The sequence below is a fragment of the Castanea sativa genome, chromosome 11 (assembly GCF_040712315.1).
Source record: "Castanea sativa cultivar Marrone di Chiusa Pesio chromosome 11, ASM4071231v1".
Classification (NCBI taxonomy): Eukaryota; Viridiplantae; Streptophyta; class Magnoliopsida; order Fagales; family Fagaceae; genus Castanea; species Castanea sativa.
This window is the reverse complement of record NC_134023.1, coordinates 49,545,728-49,559,985: the sequence shown is the minus strand read 5'-3', so window position 1 is coordinate 49,559,985 and position 14,258 is coordinate 49,545,728. Positions and strand designations below refer to the sequence as shown.

General features: G+C 34.6%; 1 pseudogene; it reads left to right on the top strand.

Moving 5' to 3' along the window:
• Nucleotides 1-179: 179 nt before the first annotated feature.
• On the top strand, nt 180-927 carry LOC142615317 (aspartic proteinase CDR1-like; annotated as a pseudogene).
• Nucleotides 928-14,258: the final 13,331 nt, after the last annotated feature.

Below are 14,258 nucleotides of genomic sequence, written 5' to 3'. Positions count from 1 at the left end.
ATATATTGTTGCATCGAGAGCAAATCAGTTTTTAGACTTATAAAAAATACAAACTTTGTCTATTTCTCTTTACTAGATGCCATAACCTTATTACCTTGTGGATTTAATGAATCCCTCGTGGATTTGAGATTTTTATTCAGAAGCTAACGTGTTTAGTTTCTTTTTTAATTCAGAAAGCAATGTGTTTGTTTTCTTGTAACTTCTGTGACATCACAACTTCTTTAGTTTCTCTCGATTTGGCCCAATAAGATGTAATCTCAAATAGGAGAAAATACCTCAAGAAATACTCAGTTGGTACGCCACCAGTCCCAATACTAGGCATTGCTGATACGAGTGGTGATTTGATTTGGCTACAGTGCAAGCCATGTACTAAGTGCTCCAATCAAACAGCTCCACTTTTTGATCCTGAAATGTCCATAACCTACAAAAGCGTTTCCTACACTTCATCACAATGAGAATCTCTAGCAAAAACATCATGCTCCAACAGTGGAACAAGCTGCCAATATTCCATCTCTTATGGCGACAGTTCATCATTCTCAAAGCGAGACCTTGCTATGGACACTCACTTTGGAATCATGACAAGCCGTCCTATGCCTTTCCCAGGAACTATCATAGGGCGTGGACATGATAATGTTCGAAACTTTGATGACAAAGGTTCCGGCATTGTTGGCATTGGAGGCGGGGCAATTTCCCTTGCTTCCCAATTGAGTTATTCTATTGGTGGCAAGTTCTCCTACTGTTTGGTGCCATTAACTTCATGAGACAAAAACTCAAGCAAAATTGAAATTTGGTAGTGATGCTGTGGTTTCGGGTCCTGGAACCGTGTCTACTCCATTAGTCCCCAAAATTCCAGACACCTTCTATTTCCTAACACTCGATGTCACACCCCGAACCCAAAAGGGTTCAAAGCATGAGAAAACCATTTAAAAGGTACTTGTAGATTTTTCCTTTTTGACAATTCAATTCAAAATTCATTATCAAAGTACCAACATTAAGAATTATCATAATAATTTCATTAATGATACTTCTAAAGTAAGTCAGAACTCTATGCAATAATTACAAAGACCATTGGCCACAATAGAATGGAAGTCCGAATAAATACAATTACATATCATTAACTTGTCCCATCAGTGGAGATAAAGTCATAACCACTATAATATACAAAATAATGAGTCAAGCCTACTCTAGGATATACATCATCTAAATATTTCCATCACAAAAGTCTAGCCTCCATTAGTAGTTAATCTAACTACTGCTAGCCACAAAACCTGTCTCAAAATAATCGTTGTCTACTCTAAAAAAATTTGTAAAAGAATGGAATAAGACAAAACCCAATAAGTAGTATAATTGATGGGGTAGGGGAAATGCAAGTTTCATGATGATGAACAGTTTACAATTCATGATTTAGTTTGAGAAATTTATAACTAAATACTGTAGTATCATTTTCAATAATAATGTGACAAAAATGATTAAATAATGAAACGCAAAGTTTCTCAGCGTAAATACGTTGAAACTATATACCATAATCTGTGAGCACTAACAATATAATTCCAAAGTCATAGAATCTAACATAATGTAATTTATCACAAATATACTACACTATCACATAGACCAGTGAAGGGATCCATCAATTCACAACTGGCATGATATTGTCATCTCTGGTATGTAGTCTCTTGGCCCCATGGGCAGTAGCCTCTCTTGTACCTTCAAGGTTTTTTCTCCCTCCCCCCCATGGGCAACAGGGAGAACGCGTCAAATAAGTCCTCTTTTGCATGTGGTCTTTTGGCCCTATGGGCAGTAACTTCACCCACACACAATTAAGGAATCTCTTCCCCCCATGGGTAGCAGGAAAGAACACTTCATCCAAAGTGAAAAGGCACTAACCTAGATCTAGTCCTGTTGTCATAAAGACTACAAAACCAAATCGGGTGATCACTAGAAAATCACACACGACATAGGGTTAAAACCACACAAAGCTCATAGGTCACATTTACTTTAAAATGCATAGTTTATATCAAGATAGTTTCAGAAAAATCTTAAACAACCAAAACTTTCATAAGTTTGTAAGGTTTTTAACTCCATTCTTTGTCAAAAAGATTTTCTATCAATTTCCCAAATAATACAAGTTGAGACAAAACATCTTTAGTATTTCTAAATAATACTATAAATCCATGAACTCCATTATTAAAGAAATTTCAAGATGCTTTTCTTTTCCATGCCAAATATTCATGCATTTCTCCATATGCAATATTAAGCATGATGCTCTTTTATATATAATCATATATAGTAAGGTCACAATACAACACTTTTTAAGAAAACATAGTTCCACAAATTATTTTCCAACATGTGTTTGACCCAAAAATAACGTTTATGTAACATTATTATTGTCAAAAAAAAAAAATCTCATTAAAAAGCTACTTACATTCCAACTTGCAAAAAGCTTAATTCTCCAAGCTCCAAGGCAATGAGCTAGAACTTAAACAATATCAAACAAACCTATCACAATAAGCATAAAGTTTGAAATTGTATCTAGCTACAAATTAGGAATTGCCAAATAAGCACTAGGCAAGCCTAGTATATAACCTCACAAATAATATTTTCCACTTCCGAAGTTTATTAACCAATTTATTTACAAGGCATAGACCCCCATTATATTTAGGAATCATCCAAGGCATTATCTCTAACATCAAAACCTCAACAAATTGTAAGTAGTTTCCATAGAATTTATGTAATATCAACAAGAGACCCATGACATCAAAATCATAATATTGTTCAAGACAAACAATTTGAATCTTAAACTAGCTCCAAATAGTCAATAAAAACTAGCTCCAATTATGTTGCCAACAAAATTTGTCATGCCCCAAACCCCAAGGGGTCCAAAGCATGAGAAAGACATCTCAAGTACCTGTAATTTTTTTCTTTTTTTGACAATTCAATCCACATAAATCCTGTCAAGCACCAACATCAAGAATTATCATAATAATTCCATTGAATATACTCTCAAAGTAAGTCAAAGCTCTAAGCATTAATTACAAGGACCATTGGCAACAAAAGAATAGAAGTTTGAATAAACAATTTCATATTAGCAACTTGTCTCATCAGTAGGAATACAGTCACAACCACTATAATATACAAAAGAATGAGTTAAGCCTATTATAAGATGTACATCATCTAATGTCTCCATTACCAAGTTTAGCCTCTATCAGTAGTTAGTCTAACTACTGTTAGCCACTAAAAAGCTATCTCAAAAGATTATTGCCTACTCTAAAAAGTTTATAAAAAAATAACGGAATGAGACAGAGTCTAATAAGTAGCATAATTAATGGGAGTGAGAGAAATGTAAGTTTCATATTCAATAATAATAATATGACAAAAATGATTAAGTAATGAATCACAAAATTTCTCAAAGTAAATACCTTGAAACTATATACCATAATCTATGAGCACTAACAATATAATTTTCAAAGCCATAAAATCTAATATACGGTAAATTATCACAAATATACTACACAATCACATAGGCCGGTTAGGGGATCCACCCATTCACAACTGGCATGATATTGTCCTCTTTGGTATGCAAACTCTTGGCCCCATGGACAACAGTTTCACTCATACCCTCAAGATTTTTCTCTCTCCCCATGGGCAGCAGAGAAAGAGCGTCAAATAGGATCTCTCTTGCATGTGATCTCTTGGCCCCATGGACAGCAGCCTCACCCACACACAATCAATGAACCTCTTTCCCCCATGGGCAGCAGGGAAGAACGTGTCATCCAAAGTGAAAGGGCATTGACCTAGATTTGATTTTGTTGTCACAAAGACTATGAAAACCAAATCGGGTGATCACCGGAAAATCAAACATGGCGTGGTGTTAAAACCACATAAAACTCACAGGTGACATTACTTTTAAATACATAGTTTATATCTAGGTAATTTCAGGAAAATCTTAAATAATCTAACTTCCACAAGGTTTTAACTTCATTCTTGGCAAAAAGATTTTATATCAATTTCCCAATAACAAGACAAGATAAGCATCTTTAAATTTTCTAATGAACCATAAAATCCATAATTTTCTTATCAAAGATTAAATATAAAATGCTCATATTTTCCATGTCAACAATTTATGCATTTCCCCAAATGCAATACCAAATATGATGCATTTTCATATATATAAATATATATATATATATATATATATATATATATATTAATGTTACGACACAATAGCTTTTAGGAAAATATAGTTTCCAAAAGTGTGTCCAACCTAAAAGCAACATTTATGCAATATGATTATTTTTCCAAAAAAGTCTCATTAAAAAACTACTTACCTTGCAACCACAAAAGCCTAACTCTCCAAGCTCCAAGGAGATTAGCTAGAACCTAGACAATATCAAGTAAACCTATCACAATAAGTATAGAACTTCAAATTGTATCTAGCTACAATTTAGGATTTGCCAAATAAGCACTTAAGTAGGTAAGCCTAGTATTTAACCTTATCAATAATAATATATACCACTTCCAAAGTTTCTCAACAAATTGATTCACAAGGCATCAACTCCAATTTATAAAGTTAACCTATTTAATATTATCTCCAACATTATGACTAGCTTCCATAAAATTTACACTACATTATTAAGAGACCCATGAAAGTAAAATCAAAATGTCCTCCAAAGACAAGAAATTCAGGACTTCAACTAACTCCAAATAAGCTCAATGGCAATGGAAAATTAAATTTACTATCACATGTCATAACTTAAAACTAATAAATTTTTCACCATACATAAACCTTAAGTAGCCATTTTTAGCATAAATTATATACCCACTCATCAAATAATTCCACCAATACAAAACCCATACATAAAAACACATAAATATCACCTCCAATGCTCATAAATCACATGAATATCATTATTAAAGCTTAGATAAAAATAACCTCAAGCAAAAGTGTAAAACTCACCAAAAGATTAGAAATTTTTACCTCAAATAAAATGATGAAGATGCTTAGGGGTTCCTAAGTATTTTTCTGGTGATCTTACCGAAAAAATGATGGTGAGATGGTGTGGTTTGGAGTGGAGGCCGGTGAGTGAGGGTTGGAAATGAGTGTATGTTAAGTGAAGAGAAAAGAAAGAAAATGAAAGCAAAAAAAGAGAAGGAAAGGAGAGGAGCCGGTCAAAGAGAGTAAGAAATAAGTAAAAAAAAAAAAAGAGTTGTGGGGGGGGGGGGGGGGGACGTGTGAATTCAAGAGAATCTGACGGGGGTACGTGTGAACTCAAGAAAATCTGACCTTTTTTATTTTTTTGACTGGGACGTTACAGAATTCTACTCCAAGTTTGAATCAGCAGTAGCAGAAGAAATTAATTTAGAGCGCGGTGATGACCCGAGTCACGTTCTAAGTCTTTTTGCTACGCTCGCGTCAGCTTCTATAGAAATTCCTATTATCACAGCTCATTTCACCGGAGCAGATGTGAAGCTGAATCCAACCACAACCTTCGTTCAAATAAATGAAGAACTCGTGTGCTAGGCTTCCCTTGCTAATAAAAAAATTAGCATCTTTGGTAACATGGCCCAGTCCAATTTGTTGGTAGGCTATGACCTTGTGGAGAAAACTGTATCTTTCAAGCCAACGGATTGCATCAAGCTCTAAGATGGAAATTAAATTGCATGCTTGCGTCTTTATTTAGTTTTATCTATCATTTGAATAAGCATGCATTGCGTGGGTTCCATGTGCCTAATGCCTCTATATGTGTTTTTGGCTTTTGCTGGATATCACAGTTTTGGTATGGGATACATATATGCTGCCTTCAGTTCTAGTATGGAGATAGATGGGTGCAAGAAATGCTGGACATGATACCTGATGTGTTGTAGTTGATTATTTATTTGAAAAATTCTAAAACCACATAAAATGACATAATTTGTGCCACAATTGTCCATTTGGTAGATTGTGAGTAGTGGAGAAAAAATGGCGATTCCATGTGAAAGTGACAAACAATTATTCATAGTCTGATACATAAGATAATTGTAGTAAGAGTTGTGTCAATTATATGGTACTAGAACTACTCTCTTTCTTTTAGTTCTTTCATGTGAGGTTTTCCACCAAATGTAAGTACATCATTGATGGTGTCTTGTTAATTAGTTGTTTCACCTCCATAACTTTTTTCGAGTTGAGGTATCTTGTTTTACCTAAATGTGAAAAAAGTTTGTTTTCACTCTCTACATTTATGCTATGTTTGGAAGTTTTGAGGGAGAGACAGTAGAAGGGAATGGTTATCATCTACCTTATTTGAATTTTTTTTGAATTAAGCAAGGAGAAGGAGAATAATTAGTCCTTTCTCTTGTTTGGGTATTTTAAAAATTAGGATGTAAATGAGAGGAAATGAAAACATATATTTAAATAGACAAATTTACCTCTCTTTGAAAATGGCCTTGCAATATTGACCTATGGTTAATTTGTTAGATTAAATAATGATATGCCTTAGCATAGTTTTACTTATTAATTTATCAATTTGCTGATCCTTACCGACCAAAAAAGGTTCAAGAAATAGTATATTAATTGTATAATATATATTTCAAAAAATAAAAAAAGCTGTAGAATATATATATATATATATATATATATATATATATATATAATATTATATAAAGGGTATGAAAGTCACCAAGAGCGATCAACTTCATGGGTTGGCTATTTCCTATTCAGTCCGTCACTCATGATAGATAGGATTCATTCTACCATTGCTACATAGCCTACATTGCACATTAAAAAAAAAAAATTTATGAATCATTTATATATTTGAATGATTACAATTCCTGTGGATGTTTTTATTGTAAACAATACCAAATTTAGTTGCAAAACACAATGTAACCCTCCAATGTAGCCCTCAAATAGAACATGCAAAAACAAAAGAGCATGAATCCAAAAAAGAAAAGAAAAAAAATCCTATGAACATTTCACCACAATCTTGGTTTGTTCTCCAGTTGCTCTATCTTTTCCATAAGGCTCAACCAATTTGTTGTAGTTTAGAATTGGTTTGTTCTTACACTCTTTTGCTTTAGGTTTAGCCTGTTTAAAAAGGACAACAAAATAAGAATTATCAAAAGTATGAATCCACAGCCAAAGTTCTGGTGTACTAATATTACTAGTAAGGTTGAGTGTAAAATTTCTATTGTCATCAACAAACTATGAGTCAATAAAGCAGCAAATTTGTGCATTACAAATTTACAAAAATTTTTGAATTAAGCAAATACCACAAAGTCATACATCATGGCTCCCTATGTTTTGTTAAGCAGATGCAAGAAGATCATTGCAACCATTCAAACATCCCAGAAGTTCAGTCATCAAAACTACAAAGAAGTTGGAAGTTACAAATGACAACACTTCACAATTCTCAAGGGAGTATCAATTGAAATTGTTTAGAAGGACCAAAGTTAAAAAAAAAAAAAAAAAGGAAACGTGCCTGCAAAGAACAAAAACATTTCACTTTCAATTTCTTTACTTAACACTTTAATTTTGAATCATCTAAACCCTCTTGTTAAGTTGTTGATTGAATATAAGAACAGACACAAAGCATGCAGCGAAGTTAAAACTTAAAACTTGGCTTTGTCCTCTTAACATTGGAGCTTCCAAGAAAAAAATAACAAATCTATCTCTATCTAATAATTATCTGCCCAAGCTACCCGGTGTTGGAACTCTTTCCTTCTATATCAAGCACCCTCCTAGAATGTAATCAAGCAAAACAATGTAACATTCAAAAGACTTCTAAGTTGCATGTTTTTAAATGTAATGCAAGGCAATAAAAGAACTCTTAACTTAAAACAGTATACAATGCAGCCAAACGATAGTTCATACTAGCAGTTAACATATTCTGATATTCTACGCAACTAAGTGCTATTATTGCTATAAATCACATGCCATTTACTGAAAGCCAAACATGTCAAGGCTGGCACACCATTTTTTTTAATAAGAAAAATTAGTTAATTTTGCACAGGTATTATTGAATAGTATGGTTGATAAAATTGATAAATAAGCAGCCATAACTTATATCATTTATGTTAAGCAATTTAAAACTATTCAAACCTTTATATGAAAATGGTCTCTCAGAAGCTGTAGGCCGAGAGTAACAACCTAATAACAGGACAAACCATTTTGAGCAACTCTTTTGAAACTAAAAAATTTTAGTTAAAAAAACCCTCAAGTCAGAAACCCATTCAGCTACAAAATCATAAATTAGTTATGACAATACAATTTCTTAATATTTTCATAAAAACTTTCTCAAAAAGTGAGGAACTCATGATAGCTTATGACAATACAATCTCATAATATTCTCATAAATATTTTCCCAAAAAGAAAAAGGAAACAAAGGCAGTCCAGGACCTATGTAGCACAGGTGCGGGTGCGGGTGCGGATGCGGGACTCGGCAATTTTTGAAAAAGTAGGGTGCGGGTGCAGCCGGATGTGGCAATTAAAAAATTATTAAAAATATTTTTATTTATATTTTCTATATATTTTTACTATTAAATTTTTTTAAAAACACATTAGATTCACAAAACAAAGAAAGAAGAAGGCAAGAAACACAAAACAAAAAAGAAATGTCCTGCACTCTCACCTAATCATGCCAGGTATCAACAATATCAGATAAAATGACCAAAACAGCCACATGACTTTGGGTGCCTAGGGGGTCCAATAGAATACAAAGAAAAGGGCATTTTGGGTAATCAAAGTTTATATTAAAACTCAGAGTAGCAGTTCCCATCCAAAAAAAAAACAAAGTATCAGACCCTGTACGTTGAATATGGCTATCTCTCGTGGGTTTCAACTCAACGGTAAGGCTTAGGTTTCAATTTTTGGACAACAAATGCTTTGGTTTCAGGCTTTTGCTGGTTCAATGCATGATTCAAGGCCGATTTTGGCCGTTTCGGTCAGTTTCGGCCGGCGGCCGATACATTCCGATTCGGCCGATACAACCTGATTCTGGCCGAATCGGCCCGGTTCGGCGCGAATCGAAGCCAAGTCGGCTAAAAAAAAAAAACTGAGACGCAGCACCGACACGCGAGCAACGACATCACTCGCGCGTCGCCGCGTCGGACACGAGTGCGGCACCCATTTTGCCACGTCCGTGCATCATAGTCCAGGACCTGGTAGAAAACAAAGCCTAGATCATTTCATCTCCCCTAACACTGAAAGGCAGAGACAAGCACGCTTTCAGATAAATATTGTTGTTCATATTAGATAACAAAGGGATGAGCTGAAAATAAAGCACACGAACTATAGTGCATCCATATATCACGAACTAATAGGATTGCAAGTGTTTAGAGAAAAATAAACAAGAAACCCAAATCCATATATAGTTACAATCACCATTGAGATACAAATTTATGCAAGTTCATAATCTAGACTCACTCAAGCACCCACTCACAAATAGCATGTTATTACTCCCATAAAATCACAATTAATATGAAATTACCAAATAAAATCGCAATTATAAGAACATAGTTATTTGATCCAACTCAAAAGAAACCCATGAAACATAAAGAAAAACAGAGTTTACCTCTAAGAGAGAAAGCTAGGCGTGAGAGAAAAGAGCAAGAGACAATTCAAGAATGAAGAAGTTGTGTGAGAGAGAGAAGGGCGGATGAGCCAGCGTGAGAGTCTTTAGAGTTGAGAGAGATTTGGGAGAAATTTTTTAACATTACAGAGGTATATAGTTTGTAATTTTGTTAATATGGTAAGGTATTGGGTAATTCATTTGGTTAAGAATTTTTGTAATCTACTTTCCTTCCAAATTTCTCCAATTTGGAGAATTGAAAATGAGGAGTTAGAAATAGTTAAAATCCCTCCAAATCTCTCTCACTGCTCTCTTAAAAAAAAAAATCCAAATAATATAATTTAAGTTACTCTCCCTCTCTTTACTCTACTCTCCTCTATTCTCGCTCCATCCAAGTAGATCATTAATCTCTCTACTATCACATTTGGGTTTAAACCAAACAGAACACTCAATCGGATACCAAAAGAATAAATAAATAAAGTACTCACTGTTTTGTGACCATAATATCATAATATGCTTGATAGTAACCAGCTGTATTGTAAAATACCTGGAAAAAAAAGAAAAGAAAAAGACGATCACAGTTATAGCTGTTTACATAAATATGTAAACTTCAATAATTCTAATATTCTAATTGTGGGAAACTCGAACTGTTCATGCACACTACAACTTGAGAGGTAGAGAGTTGTTTATACGGTGGACATCTTTGATAACCAGACCACAATTTGTACCAGAAATAGTCTTTAGTGCAGATACAATAGACAAACCAAAATGATATACCAGAAAAGTCTACACAAAATTGTACACCAACAGACAAAAGATTTTGTCAGTTCTGCATGTTTTCCTGATTTTGTAAGCTTCTTGATGAAAACTGCTGGGTCTACAGTTCCCGAAACTCTCACCTTGCCCTGCTCTGCATCTATGCTGGGTTTACAGTACCTAAAGTGAGAGGAGTTGGCAAAATATTATCTTTTTAAACAAAGAAATTTCATAGAAAACAAAAGCACAAATTTTGAGTATATGTATAAATTAATCAGCATAATAAAAAGAGTTAAGTTTATGATGGAAGAGTACCACCATAAAGATTTTCTTCACTTTCTGCTTACAGAGTTTGTGTAATTCATACTCAATGAGAAAATAATAAAGGTGTAAATCATATTTATACCTAGTATCTTTACACATTCTTTTTACTTTTTACTTCTACTGCTTATATTTATTAGTCCTTTGTAGATCAATATTTAGAGTTTGAAGTCTTTTATTTATTTGTGTCACAAGGGTGCTTTCTATCTGCTCCTAGTTAAATACTTAGTTTCTATATGCTTTCTATTTGTTTTGTCAAATGTTAGAAAGAGAACACAGGTCATAACTCTAGTAGAATTGAACTATTTGACATTAGCCATGTGCAAGCTAATGGGCAAGTAGTAAATGAACCAACACAAGATGCATTAGTATAAAATCTTCTAATTACATTAATATAGCTAGTATATTTTGTGGTTTTATTTCAAGTTATACAATTATTTTTATTTTTAGATGACTTTGAGGAATCTTACTACTCAAGTGAATGAGGGGGCATTGCAAATATTTCAAGAAGAAATGTTTGTGGAGGTGTTTGGACTTGAGTGTCGTGGACAAGTTCGTGGCTATGTGGTTGGTGTTATTCCTACCGAGTTGTGGGGTTCCTTCTTATGGTTTTCCTCAACTCCTACCTCTCTATCTCTAGATTTTTGAGAGGTTGCTAGTCCAAATACTTAACACACCCATACTGAGTGTAAAGTGAGATTTTAGTAGTGCTGGTAAGCATTGGAAAGAGCAATTCATTGGCGGATGCAATTGGGTGTACTGCGGGACCCGGAAAGCTAAAAAAGACAAGGCTCCAAGAAGTCAGTTGGTAGTAGGAGCTTGAAGGACTTAAGTACATGAGGTAAACTAGGCTTGGAGGGTCTTTTGTTATTCATGTACTCCAACTTTATTCTCTAGTAAATCGATTTCGACTTGAAGGGCCGTAGAGAGGTTTTTCGCCGAGTTTTTTGGTTTCCTCTTCGATAACATGTCTCAATGTTATCTTGTGTTTGCATCTTTCTTCTTTACTCTTTAAGCTTTCATTTTATTGATGATGATGGATAAATATGGCTTAGGGTAGTGCTATTGGTTCATCGTGTTTATTTACTCTTGTTTCGCACTTAGTCTAAGTTAGAGTAAAAGCAGTCCAGTCGTAATTATTTGGGGGTTTGAACAAACTCTTGTGTTTTTACACAAATCCAAGCTTTCAATTAGTATCGGAGCGAGTACCCTTGTCAAATTCCATTATCCTAGTGTGATCCTAGACCCCAAGTGAGATGGATAGATCTCAATCCCTTAATCCATCTCCTTATTATGATGGGAGTAATTATGCCTTTTGGAAAGTACAAATGTACGTGCTTTTCTTTGTGCTATTGATGAGTTGGCATGGGATTCAATTGAGAATGGATATGTAAGACCCATTACTACCAAATCTGAATGGAATAAGGCTACTCTTGCTTTGGCAAATGCTAATAGCAAAGCTATTAATGCTATTTTCTGTGGTGTTTCTACTGATGAGTTTCACAGGATTTCGAATGTGAAGACCACTAAAGAGGCGTGAACCATTCTTGAGACAACCTATGAAGGTACCAAGAAGGTAAAGGACACTAAGCTTCAAATACTCACTACTCGGTTCAAGGAAGTAAAGATGAGCGATGATGAGTCGTTCGATTCTTTTTATGGGAGACTCAATGAGATAGTGGTTGCCAAGCTCAATCTTGGGGAGAATATTGAAGACGCCAAAGTGGTGAGGAAGATCTTGAGATCCTTACCCAAAAGCTTTCGGGCTAAGGTCATAGCCATAAAGGAAAGTAAATATTTGGATGAGATAAAGATTCAAGAACTCATTGGATCTCTCCAAACCTATGAGCTCAGACTGTCCTATTACAAGTCCAGCAAATCTCTTGCTCTCAAAACCATAAATAAGAGAATGAATGATTCCTCTAATGAAGATGTTGTATAGAAGGTGGTGACGTTTCTAGCAAAAAACTTCTAGAAATTTCTCAAAATGAAGAACGATGGGACGTCGCTTGGCAAAGGAAAGTTTTCATCCTCCAAAAATGATAAGAGAGAGTTCAAGAAGAAGGATGGGAAAGACTTGTCATCAACCCAAGAAATCGTGTGTAATGAATGCAACAGTCATGGAAACCTAAAGAAAAAATATCCAAACTATTTGAGAGGAAAGGGTAAAGTACTTGCCACTACTCTTAGTGACTCGAAAAGCTCAAACTTCGATGCGAAAGGAGAATGTGATAGTGATGGAAACTATTCGGCCTTCATGGCAATTACCACCGTTGATTCTAGAGATGAGTTGAGCGACTTGGTTGATGAGCTAAGTGTACATTCTGAAGGTAAAGAAGTTGAGGATTCGAAAGATGAGGATGTGTGCCTCAATGAAAGTAAGAAGAACCATCAAGAAGTATATGATGCATTGCTTAAAGATTGTGGAAAATATGCCAAAGTTTCAAAGAATGAAATTAAAAAGATGAAGAAAATTGAGGAAGAGCATAAGTCCACTCTTATGCAACTCAAAGATGCAAAATGTGAAGTTGAAGGGTTAAAGGAAGAATTGTTGAATGCCTACTTGAAAATCAAGTTCCTTAAACTTGAAATCATTCAAGCAAATGACAAGGTGGAGCGCATTTCCACCAAGAAACTTGATAGCGTGCTTTCTTCTCAAAAACCTTCAAATGACAAGATCGGTCTAGGCTATACCAGTAAAGGAAGCTCAAGTAGCAAACCCAAGAAGGAAGTGAGGTTTATGTTGGCCAAAAATGTAGAGAAACCGAAGGTTGAGACCCCTGTTGTTGCAAAGAGAACTGTTGGTGCAAAACCAAAGGAAAAAGGGAAGTCATTACCCAAAAGGCAAAGAGAATCCTAAGTGAAGCATGTTTGTCATCATTGTGGTGTGCGAGGGCACACAAGACCAAGTTGCTTCAAGCTTTAAGCTCTTAAGAGGGTTGACTCTCTACGTGGCCAAGATAACTCAAGAAGAATGTCGAAGGGAAACCAAGATGAAGGAGAAAATGAGAGACAACTCATTGGAGATGTTATGGAGACATTGAAAAACATTTCATCATGCCTTGCTAGCTTCACCCAAATGTTTGAGAGTTATGTTGGTCATACCCCTCCTTCTAAGGATTTCACCCAAAACACTCGTACAGTATGGGTGAAGAAAGGTAATCATGCATGATCACTTACTTTGCCCATGCATTAATACTTTCAACGTATTAGGGTTATAGATTCATGCATCATAACATATGTAGTCTTCTTGTGTCATTGCTTTCGTTTTAAGCATGTTTCTTTTATAGATCTTTGTTTGGTTACATTGCTTTTATTTTTGTTGATCCTACTTTATTGCTTTCTTTTTTAGTGTGTTGAAAAATTCAAATACCCATAAAAAGTAAAAAATCTCAAAATTTTGATCGCTTGTGTTGTGTTTATCACATTTGAGTTTGGCCTATTACCTTCGTACTAATGGCATAGTGCATTTACGAGCTTAGCTTGTTATGTATGCACATTTTCTTAAGTGTGAGCGACATCTAAAAATTTATGTTTAATTATTGTAAATAGATCTTCAAGCTTGTCATTAATGATTGGTCAATAGTCTTGTTTGATCTTGATACATGCGTAGACTTGTGCCTATATATCTCCTCATATTTT